Source organism: Bos indicus, chromosome 7 (genome assembly GCF_029378745.1).
Source record: "Bos indicus isolate NIAB-ARS_2022 breed Sahiwal x Tharparkar chromosome 7, NIAB-ARS_B.indTharparkar_mat_pri_1.0, whole genome shotgun sequence".
NCBI classification, from domain to species: domain Eukaryota; kingdom Metazoa; phylum Chordata; class Mammalia; order Artiodactyla; family Bovidae; genus Bos; species Bos indicus.
Genome location: NC_091766.1, coordinates 38,243,285 through 38,267,256, shown reverse-complemented (window position 1 = coordinate 38,267,256; position 23,972 = coordinate 38,243,285). Strand labels below are relative to the sequence as shown.

Sequence of the window (23,972 nt, the reverse complement as noted above, 5' to 3'; positions counted from 1 at the left end):
TAGGCCGTTAGGACACCGAGGATGGCCCCTCAGGATACTGGGCGCCTCGGGACGCCGGTGGGGCCTCTGGGGACCCCGGATGGTCTTCCTCCCTCGACTGCCGGGCCCGCTCCCCTCAAACCGAGGGTGCGGCCTTCATCCTCCTCGGGTCCCTTTTCGGCCCTTCTGGGTCTCCTGCCACCGGCTCCGGTCCCCGCCCACCCCCGAAGGCGTCTTCCTCACGCTGAGCACCCAGGGAGGGGGCTCCGTCTATGCCGCCTTCTTTCGTGGGGCCTCACAGCCGGGACCTCTCGGAGTCAGGTCGACTGGGTCCCCCACCCACTTTCTCTTCACACTCCCTATCTCCTCCAGGCTACTGTTTTCTGTTGGTTAGTGGTCTAGGTTATTTTGCCCAGAAATTAAGATTTTCCTTGGGAATCCTGATCGTCGTGTACCACTTCCCCCTGGCACAGAAGTAGTATGTTTCCGTTCTGTAGGATGATAGACAGTGTTTCAAGCCTCGTACACATACACATTTGTTGAACGTTCACGACAGTCTTACGCCATAGGTACTCTTACCGTCTTTAACTTATGTGTTAGATAACTGAGGATCAAAGACACACATGGTGTACGCGGTTGAGCTGGTTTTGAATCCAGCCAGCGTGACTCCAGTGTTCTTGTATATAGTCACTGAATATGAATAAGTGAAAGTCTACTGTCTTTATTTTTTCCTGTCAAAGATAGTGCCTTTTAGTTGAAGTAAAAAATGTCTTTTTGAAATCAGATACATTGTGCTTCAATTATCAGCATTCCCATTTTGAATTTAAGAAATTACCAGATGTTTGATTTTGAGTTTCCTAACGTGTAAAAATCATGATAAAAGTGTCCTAAAATCATGAAACCTAGCACATAGAGTTTTGGGGAGGAATAACCTCTATAATGCATTTGAGGTACCTAAAATAGTATCCAGTTCAGTTCAGTGGCTCAGTCGTGTCCGACTCTTTGCAACCCCATGAATTGCAGCACGCCAGGCCTCCCTGGGACCCAGTAAATAACTGTTACTCATTGTGTTTGGATTCTGTTTTTACACACTTGTCTTAAACTGAGGCTGAGTATAAACTGGGAAATAGAGCATCGGGGTGTGTGTGTGTGTAGGCATATAGAGCATCAGTGTGTGTGTGTAGGTGTGCATTTACTTTTTTTTAAATTGGAGAAACAGTAAAGCTCATGTGATCAGTTGATGAAGAGTTTGGTACCAGATTTCTTGAATAGTAGCTTATTTAGAAGTAAGAGTCAATCAATCAGAGAGTACGGTTAAGGTCCCAGTGCCTCCAGGCTTTCAGAGCAATTTTGACAGGTTTGGTAGGTAGAATGTCAAGATTTTAAATTTTCTTGTCAGTGATTGTTCTTTGCATAGATCAAGATGATGGATGTGTTGAACAAAAATGACAAATAATATCTTACAAATTGGAGATTTTCAAGGACACTACCAACTGTAATGTAACGAGTCTCATTTTTGGGTCACCTTTCCTGCCTTTGCATTCTTTTAGAGACGTTTTGTTTCTGTTAACGATTGAGAAGAGAGTGTTGGTATCTAGACTCTATTTCTTCTTTGTAGACACTTAGTGATAATTCCTTCTGTAGCCTCTATTCAAGTAATTGAAGATAAGCCATTATTTTAGTGATTTTTTTTTTTCTTCATTTTGAAAGATGGCAACTTAAATAGGAGTTGAATTATGTTAGATTGCTTGTTTAAATTAGCTGAACAGTGACTTCTTTAGGGACTTCCCTGGTGGCTCAGCGGTAAAGAATCCGCCTGCAGTTCAGGAGCCGCAGAAGACACGGGTTCAATCCCTGGGTGGGGAAGATCCCTTAGAGGAGGAAATGGCAACCCACTCCAGTATTCTTGCCTGGAGAATCCCATGGACAGAAGAGTCTGTCAGGTTATAGTCCATGGGGTTGTAAAGAGTTAGACACAACTGAAGCAACTTAGCACACATGCACATGACCTTTTTTACTCTTAGAATTTCCATGGAAAAAGTGTGGCTAAATGTCATGAAGCACTGGAATTTTGGAATCTGGCTGTGGGCTGCCTCTAACTTAATGCTTATTGATCCCTTATTTACTATGATTCTTTGAAAACACACTTTGAGCCTGTAGATGGTTCTGTGCTAAGGAGAACAGTTTTTATTTCTTTACATGTCTTTAAGAAATTAGATGTATTTGATGGTGTAGCACCATTGCTATCAGATTTGAACATATTGGTTTCAATAATTAAATGTACAGGAAAAGATGTGTTTCCTGTACATTTAATTATTGAAACCAATATGTTCAAATCTAACAAGATGTTTTCCTAGGGCACTATGATTCCTCCTGTCTGACCCCATACTTATCCCTACTTCCAAGTCCTGTTCAAGCTGTTCTCTTAGATTCAAGTATCACCTCAAGTCTTACTATTCTCCATATAGCAATAGTTTCCTTTGACCTGTAATTTAGCCTTTTGTGCCCTTATATAGCATTCAGTAAGTTAAATATATATAATTTAAACATTTTATTGAATTATATTTTATAATTTAAATATATAGCATAAAGTATGCTAAGTCACTTCATTTGTGTCTGACTCTTTGCGATCCTATGGACTGGAACTCACCAGGCTCCTCTGTCCATGGGATTCTCCAGGTAAGAATACTGGAGTGGGTTGCTATTTCCTCCTCCAGGGGATCTTCCTGACCCAGGGATCGAACTCGTGTCTCTTAAATCTCCTGCATTGGCAGGCGGGTTCTTTACCACTAGTGCCACCAATTCATCTAATATTTATATGTCATACCTTACATCAGAAATCCAAAGATTAAGTCATGGAATATTGGAGTTAGGATTTAGAGTTGAGAGATAGAAATGCAAGTGCCTGCCTTGTGACTTTGGGTAGGTTAGTGTTTTGAACCTATGTTTCCTCATAATAATTATATTTACTTCTTAGGTTTTTATAAGGATTAAGTAAAATAGTCATTCAGTCACATTTATTATTAAAAAAGTATTGTTTGCATATAGTGAAGTGAACCAATCTTAATTGTATAGCTCATATGTACATCCATGTAACTGCCACCCAAATCAAGATATGAAACATTTCTGACACCTCAAAAGGATCCCCTGTGCCCCTTTTCATTTAGTACCCTCCAAAGGTAACTAAATCCAAAGGTAACTAGTATTCTGACTTGGTCACCATAACTTAATTTTTTTAAACAGCTTTATTGAGATATAATTCATATACCATAAAATTTACCCACTAAAATGTACAATTCAGTGGCTTTTAGTATTTTCACAGTTGTATAACCATCACAACAATCAATTTTAGAACATTTCTTCACCCTAAAGAGAAATTCCACACCCCTAATTCATCAGTACCAATCCCCCTGAGCTGTAAGCAATCACTGATCTACTGTCTGTCTGTTTAGATTTACCGGTATGGGTATTTCATGTAAATGGAATCAGACAGTATGTGGTCCTTCTGACTTCTTTTTACTTATCATAATGTTTTCAAACTTCATCTGTGTTGTTGCATGTATCAGTGCTTCATTTCTTTTTATTGCTGGATAATTTTCCATTGTATGGATCTGATATACATTTTATTTATTCCTTCATCTGTTGATGGATATTTGGGTGGTTTCCATTTTGGGGCTGTCATGAGTAATGCTGCTTTGTGAATATTTACGTACAGGTTTTTGTGTGGACATAAACTGTAATTTCTTTCGGCTGTTTATGTAGGAGTGGAATTGCTGGGTTGCATGGTAATTCTATTTTCAACATTTTGAGGAGCTGCTAGACTGTTTTCCAGAGAGTCTTCTCTGTTTTACATATCTATCAGTAGTGTATGCAGGTTTAATTTCTCCACATCCTGGCCTACACTTGTCACTGTTTATCTTTTTGATTATACACCCATTCTGCTGGGTGTAAAGTGGTATCTCATTGTGATTTTGATTTGCATTTCCCTAATGGCTAATCATGTTGAGCATCTTTTTACCCATTTATTTGCTGTCTGTAAATAATCATTAAAGAAATGTGTACTTAGATTCTGTGACTAATTTTTATTGGGTTATTTGCTGTTTTATTTTTGAGTTATAAGACTATCTATGTATATATATTCTAAGTACAACTCCTTAACATATATGTGATTTGTAAGAATTGTCTCCAGTTCTGTGGACTGTCCCTTTGCTTTCTTGATAGTGTCTTTGAAGCACAGAATTTCTTGATTTTTGGTGTCCAGTTTATCTAGTTTTTCTTTTGTTGCTTGTGCTTTTGATGTCATATATAAGAAACCATTATTGAATTCAAGCTTGTAAAAATTTGTCTGTTTTCTTCTATGAGTTTTATAATTCTGGCTTCTACATTTAAGTATTTGATCTGTTTTGAGTTAATTTTTGTATGGTGTGAGGGTAGGGATCAATTTCATTCTTTTGCATCCGACTGTACAGTTTTTCCAGCACCATATATTAGAAAGATGATTCTTTTCCCTATTGAATGGTCTTGGCACTCTTGTTGAAAATAAGTTGACTGTAAACATGACCATATATTTCCAGACTGTCAGTTCTGTTCCATTGATTTGTGCATTCATTCTTAGCTCCAGTGCCACACTGTCTTGATTACTGTACCTTTGTACTAGATTTTGAAATCAGAATGTGTTAGTCCATCAACTTTTTTTTTCCCAAGATAGTTTTGTTTCAATTATTATTTTGAATTTCCGTGCCAATTTTAGGATCAACTTGTCAGTTTTCACCAAAAAAATCAACTAGGATTTTATTAGGGATTGCACTGACTGTGTATGTCAATTTGGGAAGTATTGCCATGTTAGTATTGTCTGAGCTGCTGCTGCTGCTGCTAAGTCACTTCAGTATATGTGCTGCCGAAGTGAGCACTGCTAAGTTGCTTCAGTCGTGTCTGACACTGTGCGACCCCATAGACGGCAGACCACCAGGCTCCCCCGTCCCTGGGATTCTCCAGGTAAGAATACTGGAGTGGGTTGCCATTTCCTTCTCCAATGCGCGAAAGTGAAGTCACTCAGTTGTGTCCGACTCCCAGCAACTCCACGGACTGCAGCCTACCAGGCTCCTCCGTCCATGGGATTTTCCAGGCAAGAGTTCTGGAGTGGGTTGCCAGTGCCTCCTCCGATTGTCTGAGCTAGTGGAGGTGATGGAATTCCAGCTCAGCTGTTTCAAATCCTAAAAAGTGATGCTGTTAAAATGCTACACTCCTTATACCAGCAAATTTGGAAAACTAAGCAATGGCCACAGTCCTGGAAAAGTTTTCATTCCAATCCCAAAGAAAGCCATGCCAAAGTATGTTCAAACTGCTGTAGAGTTGTGCTTATTTCACATGCTAGCAAGGTAATGCTCAAAATTCTTCAAGCCAGGCTTTAACAGTACGGGAGCTGAGAACTTCCAGGGATACCCGCTGTATCATAGAGAGAGCAAGAGAATTCCAGAAAAACATCTACTTCTGCTTCGTTGACTATGTTAAAGCCTTTATGTGGATTGCAACAAACTGTGGAAAATTCTTAAAGAGATGGGAATACCAGACTACCTTCCTGCCTTCTGCGAAACCTGTATACGGGTCAAGAAGCAACAGTTAGAACTGGACATAGAACAACAGACTGGTTCAAAATTTAGAGAGGAGTACATCAAGACTGTATATTGTCACCCTTTTTATTTAACTTCTATGCAGAGTACACCATGTGAAATGTTGGGCTGGATGAATCACAAGCTGGAATCAAGATTTCTGGGAGAAATATCAATAACCTCAGATATGCAGATACTACTACTCTAATGGCAGAAAGTGGAGAGGAACTAAAGAGCCTTTTGATGAGAGTGAAAGAGGAGAGTGAAAAGCTGGCTTAAGACTCAACATTCAAAAGACTAAGACCATGGTATCTGGTCCCATCACTTCATAGCAATTAGATGGGGAAAAAGTGGAAACAATGACAGATTTTATTTTCTTGGCCTCCCAAAACACTACAGACGGTGACTGCAGCCACAAAATTAAAAGACGCTTGCTCCATAGAAGAAAAGCTGTGACAAATCTAGACAGTGTATTAAAAAGCAGAGATACACTTTGCTGACAAAAGTCCGTCTAGTCAAAGCATTGGTTTTTCCAGTAGTCATATATGGATGTGAGAGTTGGACCATAAAGAAGGCTGAACACTGAAGAACTGATGCTTTTGAATTGTGGTGCTGGAGAAGACTCTTGATACCCACAGCAAGGATATCAAACCAGTCAATCCTAAAGGAAATTAATCCTGGTTATTCATTGGAAGGACTGATGGCTGAAATTGAAGCTCCAGTATTTTTGCTGCCTGATGCAAAGAGCCTACTCTTTGGAAAAGACTTTGATGCTGGGAAAGATTGAGGGCAGGAAGAGAAGAGGGTGACAGGATGAGATGGTTGAGTGGCATCATCGACTCAATGGATGTGAGTTTGAGCAAACTCTGGAAGATAGTAAAGGACAGGAAAGCCTGGCATGTTGCAGTCCATAGATTCTCAAAGAGTTGAACACAACGACTGAACAACAACATTTGTTTCCTAGGCTGTCTTCACTCTTTTTCTTTCTGTTTGCTGTTGTGATTGGGTGAGTTCCAGTGCCCTGTCGTTAAGTGCAGTGATCCTTTTTTTTTCTTGCTTCATCTGGTCTGCTGTTGAACCTTCACGTTATATTTTCCATTTCAGTCATTGTATTCTTCAGCTCTGTGACTTCTATTTGGTGCTTCCTTTTATTTTCTGCCTCTGTTTTGAGATTCTCACTTTGTCCCTCCATTTTTCTCTTGAGCTTGGTGAATATCTTTATAACCATTCTTTTGTACTTTCATCAGGTTAAATCACTTATCTCTGTTTCATTAAGGTCTTTTTTTGAGGTGTTACCTTGTTCTTTCACCTGAAACATATTTGTCTGTTTTTTCATTTTCCCTGACTCTGTGTTGGTTAGATATGCATTAGTTGGTTATGCATTAGATGAAATAGCCACTGTTTAGTTTTTAAAGAGTGACCCTGTGTAGGGGATGAATCTTATCATTCAACTTTGCCTTAGCTCTTGGTTGTCTCTCAAACCTTTGTGAATGTCCAAGCAGCCTACTTTATTTTCACTGGCCCCCAGTAGTTTAAGATGTGCCAAGACCTGTCAGTATCCCAAAGTGGAAGAACTCTGCTTCTAGATAAAGGCTGATTGGAAGCCAGACTCTTAGGCAGCTGCCTTTAAATTATGCAGATAGGGACTTCCCTGGTGGTCCAGTGGTTAAGAATCTGACTTCCAATGTAGGGGACATTGATTTGATCCTTGGTCAGGGAACCAAGATCTCATATGCTGCAGGACAACTAAGCCTGTGTACCACAACTACTGAGCCTCTGCATTAAAACAAGAGAAGCCCCTGCTACAACTAGAGAGAAGTCCATGTGTCTCAATGAAGAACCTGCACACCACAACGAAAGATCCTATATGTTGCAATGAAGATCCCATGTGCCATAACTAAGAACTGACACAGCCAAATAAATGTTAAAAAAATATGCAGATAGCTACAGTCCTGTGGGATTCTGAACGTAAGCCTTGTTGACCACTAGAATTTGGCAATCTAGAAGTGTCTTCTGGTGGCAACTGCAAAAATCAAGGCATCAGATGAGGGTACAAGCTCTATTCTGCGAGATACTGACAAGCTGGAGCAAATCGGAGGAAGAGTGCAAAGATGTCACCTACCAGCCTTTGTCTCTGAATAATATTTCAGCAGGTGCTTAGATGTGTGTTAAGTTAGATGCCTGCTCGTCAGGCCAGTTCTTTATGATAAGCAAATAAACATTTTTCACAGAAAGTTTGGGTGTTTTTCAGTTGGCTTCTGTGCTGGGCTCTTGGTGGTTTTCTGTGTGTGTGAGCCCTTTGAGAACTGTTTCTCAGTTTACTGTAGCCTTGTGGGTTTCATGAATGCAAGTGCTATCAGGTTTAAAGTTGGATGTATTGGGGGTCATCTCTCAGGTGCGTCTTAAAAGTTGGGCTGCCAGATACAGGGTTCAAACCCTTCACTCCTCAGGGAGAAGATTGGGATTTTGAGTTCCTTCCTGATTGTGGGTCACTACATGAGGGTGTGGGATTTACTTTGAAGTAAATTTTCTCTTGTTTGTCTGATGTGTAGGATTTGCTCAGCTATGGGGTTATGTGTGTATATGTATAATTTTTTATTTCTTCCCTGCAGGAAATTGTTCTGTATATAGCTGTAGATTTGTGGGAGGAAGCGAGTTCAAGATTCTGCAACATCACCATCTTGAACTGGAATTCCAAATTATCCTTTAATAACACAACCTTGATACTGACATTGGTATAACCCACTGATAGATTTCCCCCATTTTACTTATATTCATTTATGCGTTTCTGTGTATGTGTGTTAACTACTACAATTTTATCATTTGTGTGTAAGTTCCTGTATTATCCATAACAATCGAGAAATTAAACAGTTCCAACACCACAGGAACCCCTTTTCTAACCAAACCCATGTCCTTCCTGCCCTCTCCTGTCCCTAACCCTTGACAACAATATGCTTGTTTTCTAAAATTTTGTCATTTCACTCATTTTTATAAATGGAATAATATAGAAAATAAAAAAGATTTATATATTTATTTATTTCATTTTTTGGCTGTGGTAGGGTCTTTGTTGTTGCATGCAGGCTTTCTCTAGTTGTGGTGAGCAGGGGCTACTCTTCATTGTCGTGTGTGGACTTCTCACTGAGGCGGCTTCTCTTATTCTGGAGCACAGGCTCTAGGTGCTTCGGCTTCAGTAGTTGCAGCATATGGGTTCTAGAGGGCTGGCTCAGTAGTTGTGGCACACAGGCTTAGTTGCTGTGCAGCATGTGGGATCTTCCTGAACCAAGAATCCAACTGGTGTCCCTCACATTGCAAGGTGGATTCTTAACTCCTGGACCACAAGGGAAGCCCTGTATAACATTTTTGTTGTTCAGTCAGTAAGTCATGTCTGACTATGACCCCATAAACTGGAGCATGCCAAGCTTCCTTGTCCTCCACTATCTCCTGGAGTTTGCTCAAATTTACATCCATTGAGTTAATGATGCTATCTAACCATCTTATCCTCTGTTACCCCCTTCTCCTTTTGCCTTCAGTCTTTTAGGATGGACTTTTTTTGCTCAACACAATTCCCTTAAGAGTCAACCAAGTTGTTGCATGTATCAGTAGTTCATTCTTTTTCTTTCTTTTTAACTTGTTTGCCTTTTTGGCTGTGCTGGGTCTTAGTTGTTGCATGTGGGATCTTCGATCTTTATTGTGACATGTGAACTCTTAGTTGCAGCATGTAGTATCTATTAAGATGGTGAAAAAGTAATTGTGGTTTCACAACCCAATCAAAAAGTGGGAAAAAGACCTAAGCAGACATATCTCCAAAGACATGCTGCTGCTGCTAAGTCGCTTCAGTTGTGTCCAACTCTGTGCTACCCCATAGACGGCAGCCCACCAGGCTCCTCTGTCCCTGGAATTCTCCAGGCAAGAATACTGGAGTGGGTTGCCGTTTCCTTCTCCTACGCATGCATGCATGCGAAGTCGCTTCAGTCATGTCCGACTCTGTGCAACCCTGTGGACGGCAGCCCACCAGGCTCCTCTGTCCACAGGATTCTCTAGGCAAGAATACTGGAGTGGGTTGCTATTTCTTTCTCCCTCCAAAGACATACAGATGGCTAATAAACACAGATAAAAGATGCTCTATATCACTCATTATTAGAGAGATGCAAGTCAAAACTACAGTGAGATATCACTTCACACTGGTCAGAATGGCTATCATCAAAAAGTCTACAAACAATAAATTCTGGAGAGAGTGTGGAGAAAAGGGAACTCTCTTGCACTGTTGGTAGGAATGTAAATTGATACAGCCACAAAGAAAGACAGTATGGAGATTCCTTAAAAAACTAGGAATAAAACTAGCATATGACTCAGGAATCCCACTACTAGGCATATACCCTGAGGAAACCAAAGTTGAAAAAGACACATGTACCCCAATGTTCATTGCCTGCAATAGCTAGGACGTGGAGGCAACCTAGATGTCCACTGATAGATGAATGGATAAAGCAGCTGTGATACATATATACAATGGACTATTAGTGATAAAAAGGATCACATTTGAGTCAGTTCTAATGAGATGGATGAACATAGAGTTTATTATACAGAGTGAGGTAAGTCAGAAAGAGGAAAACAGATATCGTATACTAATACATATAAATGGAATCTAGAAAGATGGTACTGATGAAATTATTTGAAGGAGTGGAGATAAGTCTCCACTCTCCAGCAGTGGAGACAACAGACATAGAGAATAGACTTATGGACATGGAGCAGGGGGGAAGGAAGGAGAGGATGGGTTGTATGGAGAGAGTAACATGGAAACATACATTACCATGTGTAAAATAGATATGGTAGCCAGTAGGAATTTGCTGTATAACTCAGAGAAAAACTGGGGCTCTGTAACAACCTAGAGGGGTGGGATGGGAAGGGAGGTGGCAGGGAGGTCCAAGAGGGAGGGGATATATGTACCTATGACTGATTCATGTTGATGTTTGACAGAAACTAACACAATACTGTGAAATAATTATCCTTCAATTAAAAATAAATAAATTTATATAAAATAGGTGCAGTTTTAGATCGTGAATTTTACGTCATTATAACTAGGCTCAAACACATCTTTATTAATCAAAATAGAAACCATTACCGTCAACACATTTTTACCAGTGAGAAATAAGTTTTTTATTCCTTTAGCATAAAAATCCTTGCTTTGGGATTTGATGAACTCTTGGAAAGCATTTTCTGCCTCCTGCTGGTTATGGCGGAGAAGGCAATGGCACCCCACTCCAGTACTCTTGCCTGGAAAATCCCATGGACGGCGGAGCCTGGTAGGCTGCAGTCCATGGGATCACTGGGAGTGGGACACAACTGAGTGACTTAACTTTCACTTTTCACTTTCATGCATTGGAGAAGGAAATGGGAACCCACTCCAGTATTCTTGCCTGGAGAATCCCAGGGACAGGAGAGCCTGGTGGGCTTCCGTCTATGGGGTCATACAGAGTCGGCCACGACTGAAGTTATTTAGCAGTGGCAGCAGCAGCTGGTTATGGAAACATTTTCCCTTCAAAAAGTTGTTGAGAAGCTTAAAGAAGTGATCGTTGGTTGGTGAGAGGTCAGATGAATATGGCAGATGACACAAAATTTCGTAGCCTAATTTGTTCAACTTTTGAAGTGTTGGTTGTGGGAAGTGCGATGAGACGTTGTTGTGGAGAAGAATTGGGCCTATTCTGTTGACCAATGCCATCTGCAAGCCTTGAAGTTTTCGGTGCATCTCATCGATTTGCTGAGCATACTTCTCAGATGTAATGGTTTCACCAGGATTCAGAAAGCTGTAGTGGATTAGACAGGCAGCAGACCACCAGACAGTGACCATGACCTCTTTTTTGGTGCAAGTTTGGCTTTGGGAGGTGCTTTGGAGCTTCTTGATCCAGGCACTGAGCTGGTCGTTGCATAAAATCCACTTTTCGTCGCAATCTGATCGAGAAATGATTCATTGTTGTTGCACAGGATAAGAGAAGACAACACTTTAAAATGATAATATTTTTGATGTGTGGTCAATTCACAAGACACCCACTTATCGAGCTTTTTCACCTTTCCAATTTGTGAGGTTGAATTGTTTAGCAGTTTATTGTGGAATTATAAGAGGATCAACTTTGATGATCCTCTTAACTGGTCGTTGTCAACTTCTGAGGGCCAGCCACCGTGCTCCTTATCCTCAAGGCTCTTATTTCCTTTGCAAGACTTCTTGAACCACCACTGCACTGTATGTTTGTTAGCATTTCCTGGGCCAAAAGTGTTGTTGATGTTGTGAGTTGTCTTCACTGCTTTATGACCCATTTTGAACTCGAATAAGAAAGTTGCTTAAATTTACTTTTTGTCTAACATCATTTCAACAGTCTAAAATAAACAGCAGGTAATAATGTCATTAGCAAAAAAACTAAAGTGAAAAATGTGCATTAAAATGATGTTTTACATAACTACATTTATTTAAAAATGTATTCCAATATCAAACAGCAAATTCAGCAATGCAGAACTGCAATTACATTTGCACCAACCTAGTAGTTCCCATTGGAAGCATGGAGTCTTAGCTTCCATGGACCACCAGGGAAGTTATTCATTTTTCTTTTTCATTGCTGAATATGTTCCATACTATATATATACTAGTTTGTTTAGCCACTCACCTACTGAAGGACTTTGAACTGTTTCCTCGATTTGCTATTACAAATAAAGCTGCTGTGGACATTTGTGTACAAGGTTTTCATGTGAATATAAAATTTTGTTTCTCTGGGATAAATACCCAGGAGTACAGTTATTGGGTTATGTGATAGTTAAGAAACTGCAGAACTCTTTTCAGAGTTGTACCATTTTACATTCCCACCAGCTTTGTATGAGTGATCCAGTTTCCCTGAATATTTGCCTGACTTTGGTGGTGTGACTTTTTAAATTTTATTCATTTTGATGGGTGTGTATTCAATAGTATTATCTCGTGGTTTTAATGGATTCATTTTGAGTTGATTTTGTATAAAGTGTTAGCTTGAGGTTTTCTTTTTTCTTTTTGCCAATGGATTTCTACTTGCTGTAACACAATTTATTGAAAAGACTTTCCCTACTAAATTAGGTTTGAGTATGTTGTGATGGTTTCTGAGTTCTTTTTTCTTCATTGATATATGTCTGTTATTCTACCAATTCCACACTATTTTGATTACTGTATTCATATAATAACCCTTAATATGGAATAGTGTGATTCCTCTCACTTTATTCCTTTTTGTCAGGATTGTTTAAGTCTTTCTAGGGCCTGTGCTTTTCCATGTAAATTTTAGAATAAACTTGTCTAAGTCTACAAAAAGATACTGCAAGGATTTTTATAGGAATTATGTTAAATCTAAGATGAATTGGGGCTTAGATGGTGAAGAATCTGCCTGCAGTGTGGGAGACCCGGGTTCGATCCTTGGGTTGGGAAGATCCCCTGGAGAAGGGAATGGCTACCCACTCCAGTATTCTTGCCTGGAGAATTCCACGGACAGAGGAGCCTGGTGGGCTGTAGTCCATGGGATTGCAAAGACTTGGACATGGCTGAGAGACTGCACTAAGATGAATTTGGGATGAATTGACAGCATTATTATGTTGAGTCTTACAATCAATGAGCATGTATGTTCCACTGATTTAGATCTTGATTGGTTTCATTAATTACTAAGAGAAGTTCAGTTCAGTTTAGTCGCTCAGTTGTGTCTGACTCTTTGCAACCCCATGGACTGCAGCACACCAGGCCTCCCGTCCATCACCAACTCGCGGAGTTAACTCAAACTCAGGTCCATTGAGTTGGTGATGCCATCCAGTCATCTCAAATATTTAGGCATAAATCTAACAAAATATGTACAGGACTTACAAGCTGAAAACTATAAAACACAACTAGTTTTTTTTTTTAATATTTAAAAATTTTAAGACTAGAAAGTTTGGATAAAGAGAAAAGTATAATTTCACCACTAAATTGTTCTAAATTTTGTATAAGTGATTTATTTAATAAGTATTTGATGATCATCTATTATTTACAGAGAATGTGCTAAGTCCTAGAGCTAGACCTATCCTTGTCTGTCTGAAACCTACAAATCTATTGGAAAAGACAGGTATTGCCTTAAAAAATCGCAAACATAAATATATAGTTACAGCTGTGATTACTTTGAGGGAAAGCTGATGCGTTGAGCATATGTGGTAAGAGATTTGATCAAGTTTGGCGGTCAAGGAAGACTTCTCTGAGATCATAGTTCAGCTGAGATCTCAAGGATGAGAAGGAGTAAACTGGGTGAACCTAGTGTTGGAGGGAATCTTTCATGCAGAAGAAGTGTGTGGGAAGGCTTTGTGGCAGAAAAGTAGTATGGATGTAGCTTAAGAACTGAGGGAGTGGTTAGAGCAAGAGAAATCTGGCAGGAGGTCAGATAATACAGGGAATACCATGTAGACCATATTAAGAGAAAAATGTCTTAAATATGAAACAGTGAGATAATGAAGTTTTAAATAGTGGAATATTTTTTATTTTGTTTGTTTTGACCTTGCCATGTGGATTGTGGGACCTTATTTCCCTGTCCAGGGATTGAACCTTCCCCTTCAGCAGTGAAAGTGTGGAGTCCTAACCCTACTAGACTGCCAAGGAATTCCTAAATTGTGGAATAATTTAGTATTTGCAATTTTAAAAGGTGAAAGCTTCAGTGTGTAGAGCAAATTGGACAGGGGGTGGAGCAAGAGTGAAAGTAAGGGACCTAGTTAAGATATTGTCCACATGCAAGTTGCTGGTACTTTGGAACTAGGGTTGTAGTGAAAATGGACCATGAACTTCCAGATTTTCAAGTTGGATTTAGAAAAGGCAGAGGAACCAGAGATCAAATTGCCAACATCCATTGGCTCATTGAAAAAGTAAGAGAGTTCCAGAAAAACATCTACTTCTGCTTTATTGACTACACCAAAGCCTTTGACTGTGTGGATCACAACATACTATGGAAAATCCTTAAAGAGATGAGAATACCAGACCATCTTCCCTGCCTCCAGAGAAATTTGTATTCAGGTCAAGAAGCAACAGTTAGAACTGGACGTGGAACAACAGACTGGTTCCAAATTGGGAAAGGAGTATGTATATGTTATGTATGTATGTATATTGAGTTATGTATGTTATGTATATTGAGTATGTATATTGGGAAAGACTGTATATTGTTACCCTGCTTAATTAACTTACATGCAGAGTACTTAATGCAAAATGCTGGGCTGGATGAAGCACAAGCTAGAATCAAGATTGCTGGGAGAAATATCAATAACCTCAGATATGCAGGTGACACCACCCTTATGGCAGAAAGCAAAGAAGAACTAAAGAACCTCTTGATGAAAGTGAAAGAGGAGAGTGAAAAAGTTGGCTTTAAACTCAACATTCAAAAAACTAAGACCATGGTATCCGGTTCCATCACTTCATGGCAAATAGATGGGGAAACAATGAGAGACTGTACTTTTTGGTCTCCAAAATCACTGCAGATGGTAATTACAGCCATGAAATTAAAAGATGCTTTTTTCTCAGAAGAAAAGCTATGACAAACCTAGACAGCATATTAAAAAGCAGAGACATTACTTTGCCCGTAAAGGTCCACTTAGTCAAAGCTATGGTTTTTCCAGGAGTCATATATGGATGTGAGAGTTGGACTATAAAGAAAGCTGAGCACCGAAGAATGATACTTTTGAACTGTGGTGTTGGAGAAGACTCTTGAGAGTCCCTTGGACTGCAAGGAGATCCAACCAGTCCATCCTAAAGGAGATCAGTCCTGAATATTCATTGGAAGGACTGATGCTGAAGCTGAAGCTCCTGTACTTTGGCTACCTGATGTGAAGAGCTGACTCATTGGAAAAGACCCTGATGCTGGGAAAGATTAAAGGTGGGAGGATGAGACGACAGAAGATGAGATGGTTGGATGGCATCACTGACTTGTGGACATGAATTTGAGCAAGCTCCAGGAGTTGGTGATGAACAGGGAAGCCTGGTGTGCTGCAGTCCATGGGGTCGCAAAGAGTCAGACACAACTGAGTGACTGAATTGGAAATGGACAGACATGGATAAGTTAAAGAGAAATATAGGAGATGAAATCAGTAAGGCATGAGGATTAATTGGATGTGAAAAATGAGTGAAAGAGAATCAAAGATGATGTCTTAGTTCTGCATGGGATGGAACCTGAGTACTGGCTTTCAAGCTTGCCCCAGCGTTTACTGTCCTCAGGGGCTCTCAGATTCTGCTGTGTATGCACAGCGTCCTGCTGCCAGGTTTATGGAGGACACTTGGGTCTGCTGTGGTGTTTGCGTGTATGTACACAACCAGTCCATTCTGAAGGAGATCAGCCCTGGGATTTCTTTGGAGGGAATGATGCTGAAGCTGAAACTCCAGTAGTTTGGCCACCTCATGCGAAGAGTTGACTCATTGGAAAAGACTCTGATGCTGGGAGGGATTGGGGGCAGGAGGAGAAGGGGACGACAGAGGATGAGATGGCTGGATGGCATCACCGACTTGATGGACATGAGTCTGAGTGAATTCTGGGCGTTGGTGATGGACAGGGAGGCCTGGCGTGCTGCAATTCATGGGTTGCAAAGAGTCGGACACGACTGAGCGACTGAACTGAACTGAACTGAACACAACCTTTCATCAGTCTGGGATATTTGGAGACTTTATGAATCCTCTTATGGCTGTCTGTCTTCTTGGAATTTCCTGATAAATCTTTGATTCGTTCTCTGGTTTGTTGCTTGCCTCATATAGGACCCAACCACAGGGTATTAGCCACTAAGATAGACTAAAAATGTTCCTACCTAGTGAGTCCCCACCAGCTGTGAAAGTGAAATTGTTGATATTCATGTCCTTCCTTTCCTTGGTTGGTGAATCTAAGGGCGGGGGATATATGGGACATATCAAGCTCTTGGTATGAATTGCAGAGATTCATGGTGTTCTTACTGAAAGTTAAGTAGTTTTCATGAATAAATATTTTTAATTTTGTTATATTCAGTTAGTTTCCAAGCTGAAATTTGTCAGCTTTTTAAGTTTCTTTTTGAGAAAAGATTTATTAACCTCTTTATTGTCATGACAAGTAGTCATGGGATTTCTTTGGAGGGAATGATGATTGAATTTTGATGATGATGAATCAAGTCTGTGATTGAATTTTGGTCAGAGTATCTACCTGTATAACCACCTCCTTAATCAAGATACAGCACACTTATTTCAAGAGGTACCTTTATGCCTTTTACCAGCCATTTTTCTCCCTCCCCCATTCTGGCCTGAGGCAGTTACTTGTCTGGGTTTTTTTTTTTTTTTCACTGTTGATTTATTAGTCTTTTCTAGAATTTCAAACACAGTTATACCTCAAATACTGTGGTTCAGTTCCAGACCACTGCAGTAAATCAAAATAAAGTGAGTCACGTGATTTTTTTTGTTTCCCAGTGCATATAAAAGTTATGTTTACACTCTACTGTAGTCTGTTAAGCTTGCAGAGTCTAAAAAAATAATTTGTTGTTGTTCAATTGCTTAGTCGTGTCTGACTCTTTGCGACCCCATGGACTGCAGCACACCAGGCTTCTCTGTCCTTCACTATCATCTGGAGTTTGCTCAAGCTCATGTCCATTGGATCCATCACCAATTGGTGATGCCATTCAACCATCTCATCCTCTGTTGTCCCCTTCTCTTTCTGCCCTCAATCTTTCCCAGCATCAGGGTCTTTTCCAGTGAGCTCTTTATATCAGGTGGCCAGAGTATTAGAGCTTCAGCTTCAGTATCAGTCCTTCCAGTGAATATTATGGGTTGACTTCCTTTAGGATTGATTGGTTTGATTTCCTTGCTGTCCAAGGAACTCTCAAGAGTCTTCTCTAGCACCACAGTTCAAAAGCATCAATTCTTTGGCTCTTAGCCTTCTTTATGGTCCAACTCTCACATCGATATAATGTATATATTTAATTAACGGGGAACTTTACCCAATACTCTGTAACGGCTTATATGGAAAAGGAATCTTAAGAGTGGATATATGTATAACTGATTAATTTTGCTGTACACTTGAAGCTATTAATAACAAAATTTATAAATTGACTATAATGAAAATGAAAAAGAAAACTTGATAAAAATTGCTGTCATCTGAATCTTCATTGAGTTATAGTAGTAACATAAAAAAATCACTGATCAAAAAAAAGAAAAAGAAAAATGAAAAAAAATCATTGAAAGTGGGTCACCTTGATAAATATAAAGAAAAAGTTTGAAATGTTGCAAGAATTACCAAAATGTGACACAGAGATACAAAGTGAGGAAAATGCTGTTGGGAGTCTTGCTCCACACACGATTGCCACAAACATTCAGTTTGTAAAAAAATGCAGTATCTGCAAAGTGCAAAAAATGAGGTATGCCTGTAAATGGAATCATATAGTATGTACTTATTTGTGTCTTGCTTCCTTTGCTCACCATAATGTTTTATGTAGTTTAATTGGTGAAGTAGTTTTCTATGGTATGGATAGACCACAATTTGTTTATCCATTCCCCTATTGGTGGCTATTTGGGCTGTTCAGAGATTTCGTCTATTATGAATAGGGTTACTATGAACGTGACTATTTCTTTTGGGTAAATACTTGAAATGGCTAGGTCATATAGTAGGTGTATGTTTTACTTTTTAAGAAAGTGCCAAACTGTCTTTTCAGAGTGGTTGTACCACTTTATATTCCTAACAGCAATGTATTAGAGTTCTAGCTGCTCCTGTATTCTTATCAATGCCTGATCTTTTTAGTCTTTTAAATTTTAGCCATGCTAGTGGATGTATAGTGGTGTCTCATTTTATTTTTTCCTTATCAATTTTATTGCAAAATGATTTATGTGTAATAAACTGCATCTATTTGAAGCGTATAGTTTGATGAAATTTTCAAGTTGTATACACTTGTGAAACTGCTGCCAAAATCATGATACAGTAGGTTCCCATCACCCTCAAAAGCTTCCTCATGCTCTCTTCTGTCCTTCTCTTCTTACATTCCTGAACCTTAGTAACCAGTGATTTACTTTTTGTCACTATAGGTTAGGTTACATTTTATATAAATGGAATAATACAACCTTTACTCTTTGTGACTGGCTTATTTCTTTGGCTGTGCTGGGTCTTACTTGCTGTGTTTGAACTTAGTTGCAGGATGTGGGACCTAGTTCTCTGACCAGGGATTGAACCCGGGTCCCCTCCTTTGGGAGCGTGGAGTCTTAACCACTGGACCACCAGGGAAATTTTTCATTCAGCAAAATGATTTTGAGGTTCACTTGTATTTTTGCCTGTGTCCTTTTTATTGCTGAGTAATGTTCTGTTGTATGAATAAATCACAATTTGTTTATTCATCTGTTGTTGGACATTTGGGTCATCTCATGGGCTTCCCTGGTAGCTCAGAGGGTAAAGTGCCTGCCTGCAACGTGGGAGACCTGGGTTCAATCCCTGGGTTGGGAAGATCCCCTGGAGAAGGAAATGGCAACCCACTCCTGTACTCTTGCCTGGAAAATTCCATGGACGGAGGAGCTTCAGTCCATGGAATCGCAGAGTCGCACACGACTGAGCAACTTCACTTCTTAGTGCTTGACACTGTATGAAAAGCTTCTGTGAACATTACAAGTCTTTATGTGGTGATATGTTTTTGTTTCTGTTGAGCAAATAGTAGTGAGCAGAATGACTGGCCTGTATAGTCGTATACATTAAATTTTAAGAAACTGCCAGATAGTTTTCCAAAGTGGCTTATAACATTGTACATTTCCATTGGCAGTGTATGAGAGATCCATGTATTCCTTATTTCTGCCCACATTAGTGTTTTTAGTATTTTTAATTGTAACCATTATAATGGATGTGTAGTGTTATGTCATTGTGGCTTTAATTTCTATTTTGATAACTAATGATGCAGAGCATCTTTTTCTGTTTGTTTTGCTTATTGGCTATGAGTGCATTTGCTTTTGTGTCCATATCTTGCTCATTTAAAAAATTGGTTTGTCTTTTTATTATTGCATTATGAGAGTTATTTGGGCTTCCCTGGTGGCTCCAGTTGGTAAAGAATCCGCCTGCAGTGCAGGAGACCCCCTGTAATGCAGGAGACCTGGGTTTGATCCCTGGGTTGGGAAAATACCCTGGAGAAGGAAATGGCAACCCACTCCAGTATTCTTGCCTGAGAAATCCCATGTACGGAGGGGCCTGGTGAGCTACAGTTAATGGGGTTGCAAGGTTGGACACGACTTAGCAACTAAACCATCACCACCATAAGAGTTCTTTATATATTGTGACTATGAGTCTTTTGCAAGATATATGCATTGCAAATATTTTCTCCCATTTTATGACTTGTCTTTTTGTTTTCTTATTGGTGTCTTTTGAAGAACATAAGTTTTAAGTTTCATTGAAGCCTAGTTTGTCAGTTTTTAAAAATTCTGTGTCTTTTACTCTTTGTATCCTGAGAAATCTTTGTTACTCAGGTCACAAAAATTTTACCTTTCAGTATTAGACGGCATGCAGACATAAAAAAAACCCCAAAATGTAAAAAGGTGAAATAGTCATAATTCTTTTTTTTATATATATATTTTATTTTATTTTTAACTTTACAATATTGTATTGGTTTTGCCATATATCAACATGAATCTGCCACAGGTATACACATGTTCCCCATCCTGAAGCCTCCTCCCTCCTCCCTCCCCGTACCAAGTCATAATTCTTAAACACAAAAATACTAGGAGACTGGTTATGCACATCAATTTAAATCTTCAGGTTGTTTCTGAAAATGAAGGGGTTTAGCTAGATCATTGGTAGTTCTAAACTCTTCTGGATTTTGAGCTCCTCTGAGAGTTGGATGAAAGCTATAAGAATTTTTCCCAGGGAGCAGACAAAAACAAGACAGTTTTACACACAGTTTCAGGAGATTGTCAATCTCTTGAAGCCTAACCATAGGTCCTTTAAGGGCTTGTGGATTGGTTAAGAACCCTTAGTGAGCAGTTCTTTTCTTTAAGTATTTATCTAAGATTTATCTCTTTAATTTGCCAGATTCCATTATACTTTCCCCTCAGATGTCTTAGCTGTTTCTTTCTTGGTCTCCAAAAATATTTGTTTTGTTTTTCTTTGGGTAGTTTTCATTATGGCGGTAACAGACCTAAGTCTAAAAGGAGGGATAGAGCGAGTGGTTAAAACTGAAAACTTTAGTGATTTTAGTAATTTATATTAGAATATGGCACCATTTATACAAAGTTTTGTTGTGTGTGTGTTTTTTTAAATATCTGTTACAGTTTGGTGTTTGAAGAATTGCTCCCCCAACTGCAGGATTATCATTAAAATTAATTCATTTTACTTTAGGAAGTAAAAATGTGTCTAAAAATTTGTCTAAATAGTGTTATAGGTTAAATCCTTCCACATATTCATGTTTGTTAAATTTTTTTCCTTGCAAATTGACAGTTCATGTCTCGTTATCTAATGGGATGTTAATATTTTGTGTCAGTTTGTACTTTTTAAATATAATCAATAGCTTTTTTCATGTATGCTATAAATATTTCTCTAATTTTATTGTTGCTATATGTATTTAAATATATATAGACTCAAAAGTTTAGGTGGTGGGCGCCTGGACTGGTCCCTAGCTGAGCCACCGCCCGGCTGCTGGTCCCTGAGGCGGCTGGCGGGGTGGGGGGTGGGGGTGCCAGGCGTGCGGCCTTTCACCATGTACACCTTTGTGGTGCGCGATGGGAACAGCAGCGTCTATGCCAATGAGGTGTTCTGGCTGCTGCTCGCCACAGGCCACTGGAAGCGGCTGCAATGGGATAACCCCAGGTTCAGCCTGATGCTGGAAGAAAGAAACCGGCTGCCCTTCAGGAGACTGGATCGTGAGCCTGGCTGATGCACTTGGTGAATTACTACAGAGGGGCCGACAAACTGTGTCGCAAAGCATCTTTAGTGAAGCTCATCAAAACCAGCCCAGAACAGGCTGAGTCCTACACATGGTTCCGCGAGTCCTATGTGATTTATCCAACCAACCTTAAGACCCTAGTTGCTCCAGCTCAGAATGGAATCCATCCACTGCTCCGTAGTTCAAGGACAGACGACAGAGAATTTTTTCTGACTTAATATAACAGAAAGAAAGAGGAGGGAGAGGGCAACGCTTGGATTGCAAAGTCATCAGCCGGAGCCAAAGGTGAAGGCATACTCATCTTCTCAGAAGCTACAGAACTGTTGGATTTCATAGACAACCAAGGCCAGATGCACGTGATCCAGAAATACCTGGAGCTCCCGTTGTTCCTGGAAGCCTGGTCATCGCAAGTTTGACATCCGAGGCTGGGTCTTGGTGGACTGTCAGTTTAATATCTACCTCTATAGTGAGGGTGTCCTGCAGACTGCTTCAGAACCGTATCAGGTGGATTATTTCCAAGATAAAACCAGCCACTTGACTAATCACTGCATTCAAAAGGAGTACTCAGAGAACTATGGGAAGTATGAAGAAGGGGAACGCAATGTTCTTTGAGGAATTCAATCAGTACCTAACAAGTGCTTTGAACATCACCCTGGAAAGTAGTATCTTACTACAAATCAAAGGTATCATAGAGTTACCCAGTCCTTTCTCTTTCTGTTAAATGTGTCTTGATGGAGCTTTGGGAGTTTGTGCCTTTCAAGGAATTGTTCCATTTCAGTTGTCGAGTTTAAGGACAAAAATTATTTGTTATATCCCTGTATTATCCTTTTAATATCTATATAATCTGTAATGATGAAACTTTTTAAAATCCTTATGCTTAATCCTTCTGTTACCTTATATTGGTAATTTATATCTTCTCTCTTTCACTTGGGCAGATTGGTTAGAGGCTTATCAGTTTTATTAATCTCTTCTAAAGGTCAGCTTTTGGCTTTATAGATTTTCTCTGTCATTATTGTTTTCAATTTCTTCATGTTCTTTATTATTTTTATTCTTCTCCTTTTGAGGGGCTTGCTTTTCTTTTCTTTTTCTAGTTTCCTTAAAGTATAAGGTCAGGTCACTGATTTGAGATATTTAGTTTTTGAAAAAAATACAAGCATTTAAGGCCTTCAGCTTTTCTATAAGAACTTCTTAGCTGCATCCCACAGATTTTGCTTTTGTGTTTTTGTTTTCATTTTATTAAAATACTTTCTAGTTTCCCTTGTGGAAAAAAAAAAGTGTATATGTAGCTTAAATTGTTAGAGAAATGTAAATCAGAACCATGATGAGGTATTACTTCATACCGGTCAGAATGACTAGCGAAAAGTCTACATATAACAAATGCTGGAGAGGGTGTGGAGGAAAGGGAACCCTTCTACTCTGTCAGTGGGAGTGTAAATTGGTGCAGCCACTATGGAAAACAGTATGGAAGTTCCTTAAATAAAAGTAGGCCTGCCATATGATCCAGTAACCCCACTCTTAGGCATATATCCAGAAAAGATGAAAACTCTTAATTTGAGAAGATACAGATACCCTAGTGTTCATAACAGCACTATTTACAGTAGCCAAGACGTGGAAACAACCCAGGTGCCAATCTGGTTGGTTGGTTTAAGAAGAAGATGTGCTGGTGGAGGAGTGGGAGCTGGGGGAGGGGGTGAGCATGCATGCATGTGTGTGTGTCTGTGTATAAATAAAATGGAGTATTACCCATAAGAATAAATGAAATAATGCCATTTTCAGCAACATGAATGGACTTAGAGATTATCATGCTAAGTGAAGTCAGATAAAGACAAAATATTATATAATAACACATATATGGAGTCTAGAAAATAATACAAGTGAATCTATATATAAAACAGAAACAGACTCACAGACATAGTAAACAAACTTATGGTTACCAAAGGGGAAAGGATAAATTAGGGGTAGGGGATTAACAGATATGAACTGCTATACATAAAATAGAGAAGCAGCAAAGATTTACTGTATATCACAGGGAACAACAATATTTGATATCTTGTAATAACCTGTAAGGGAAAATAATCTGAAAAAATAACTGAATCACTTTGCTGTATGCCTAGAACCAACACAGTATTGTAGGTCATCTATACTACAATAAAAAATTTATGTGTAGTTTAATATTTTCATCATTCTGTGTGATTTCTTCTATTTCTTCAAGACTTAAGTCATTTAAAAATAAACATTAAGAATAGAAAAGAAATTTGTGTTTAGCTTCTATTCTTAAGATAGGGAATGATATTATGAGTGACTAGATTGGAAGAGTTTGAGTGTGTCCTTTATTACTACCCTCCCTTACTAAGGTTGTCCAGATGTTTTTTGACAATGAGATGTGACACTTCTCTTAGGAGTAATTGAATGATTAAACAATTTGAGAAGTTTGTAACACGTTCTTTTAAAATCAGTATTTAAGTCAGTGAGTCTCTGCTTTGGTTATAATAGAAAATCATCTGGAAAGTTTTTTTTTTTTTTAAT

General features: G+C 39.2%; 1 protein-coding gene and 1 pseudogene across 3 annotated transcripts in view; both read left to right on the top strand.

The window, feature by feature from the left end:
- Positions 1 to 23,972, top strand: part of UIMC1 (ubiquitin interaction motif containing 1) — a 137,831-nt gene that overhangs the window by 329 nt on the left and 113,530 nt on the right. The window lies entirely within an intron of this gene.
- Positions 6 to 23,968, top strand: LOC139184126 (tubulin--tyrosine ligase pseudogene; annotated as a pseudogene).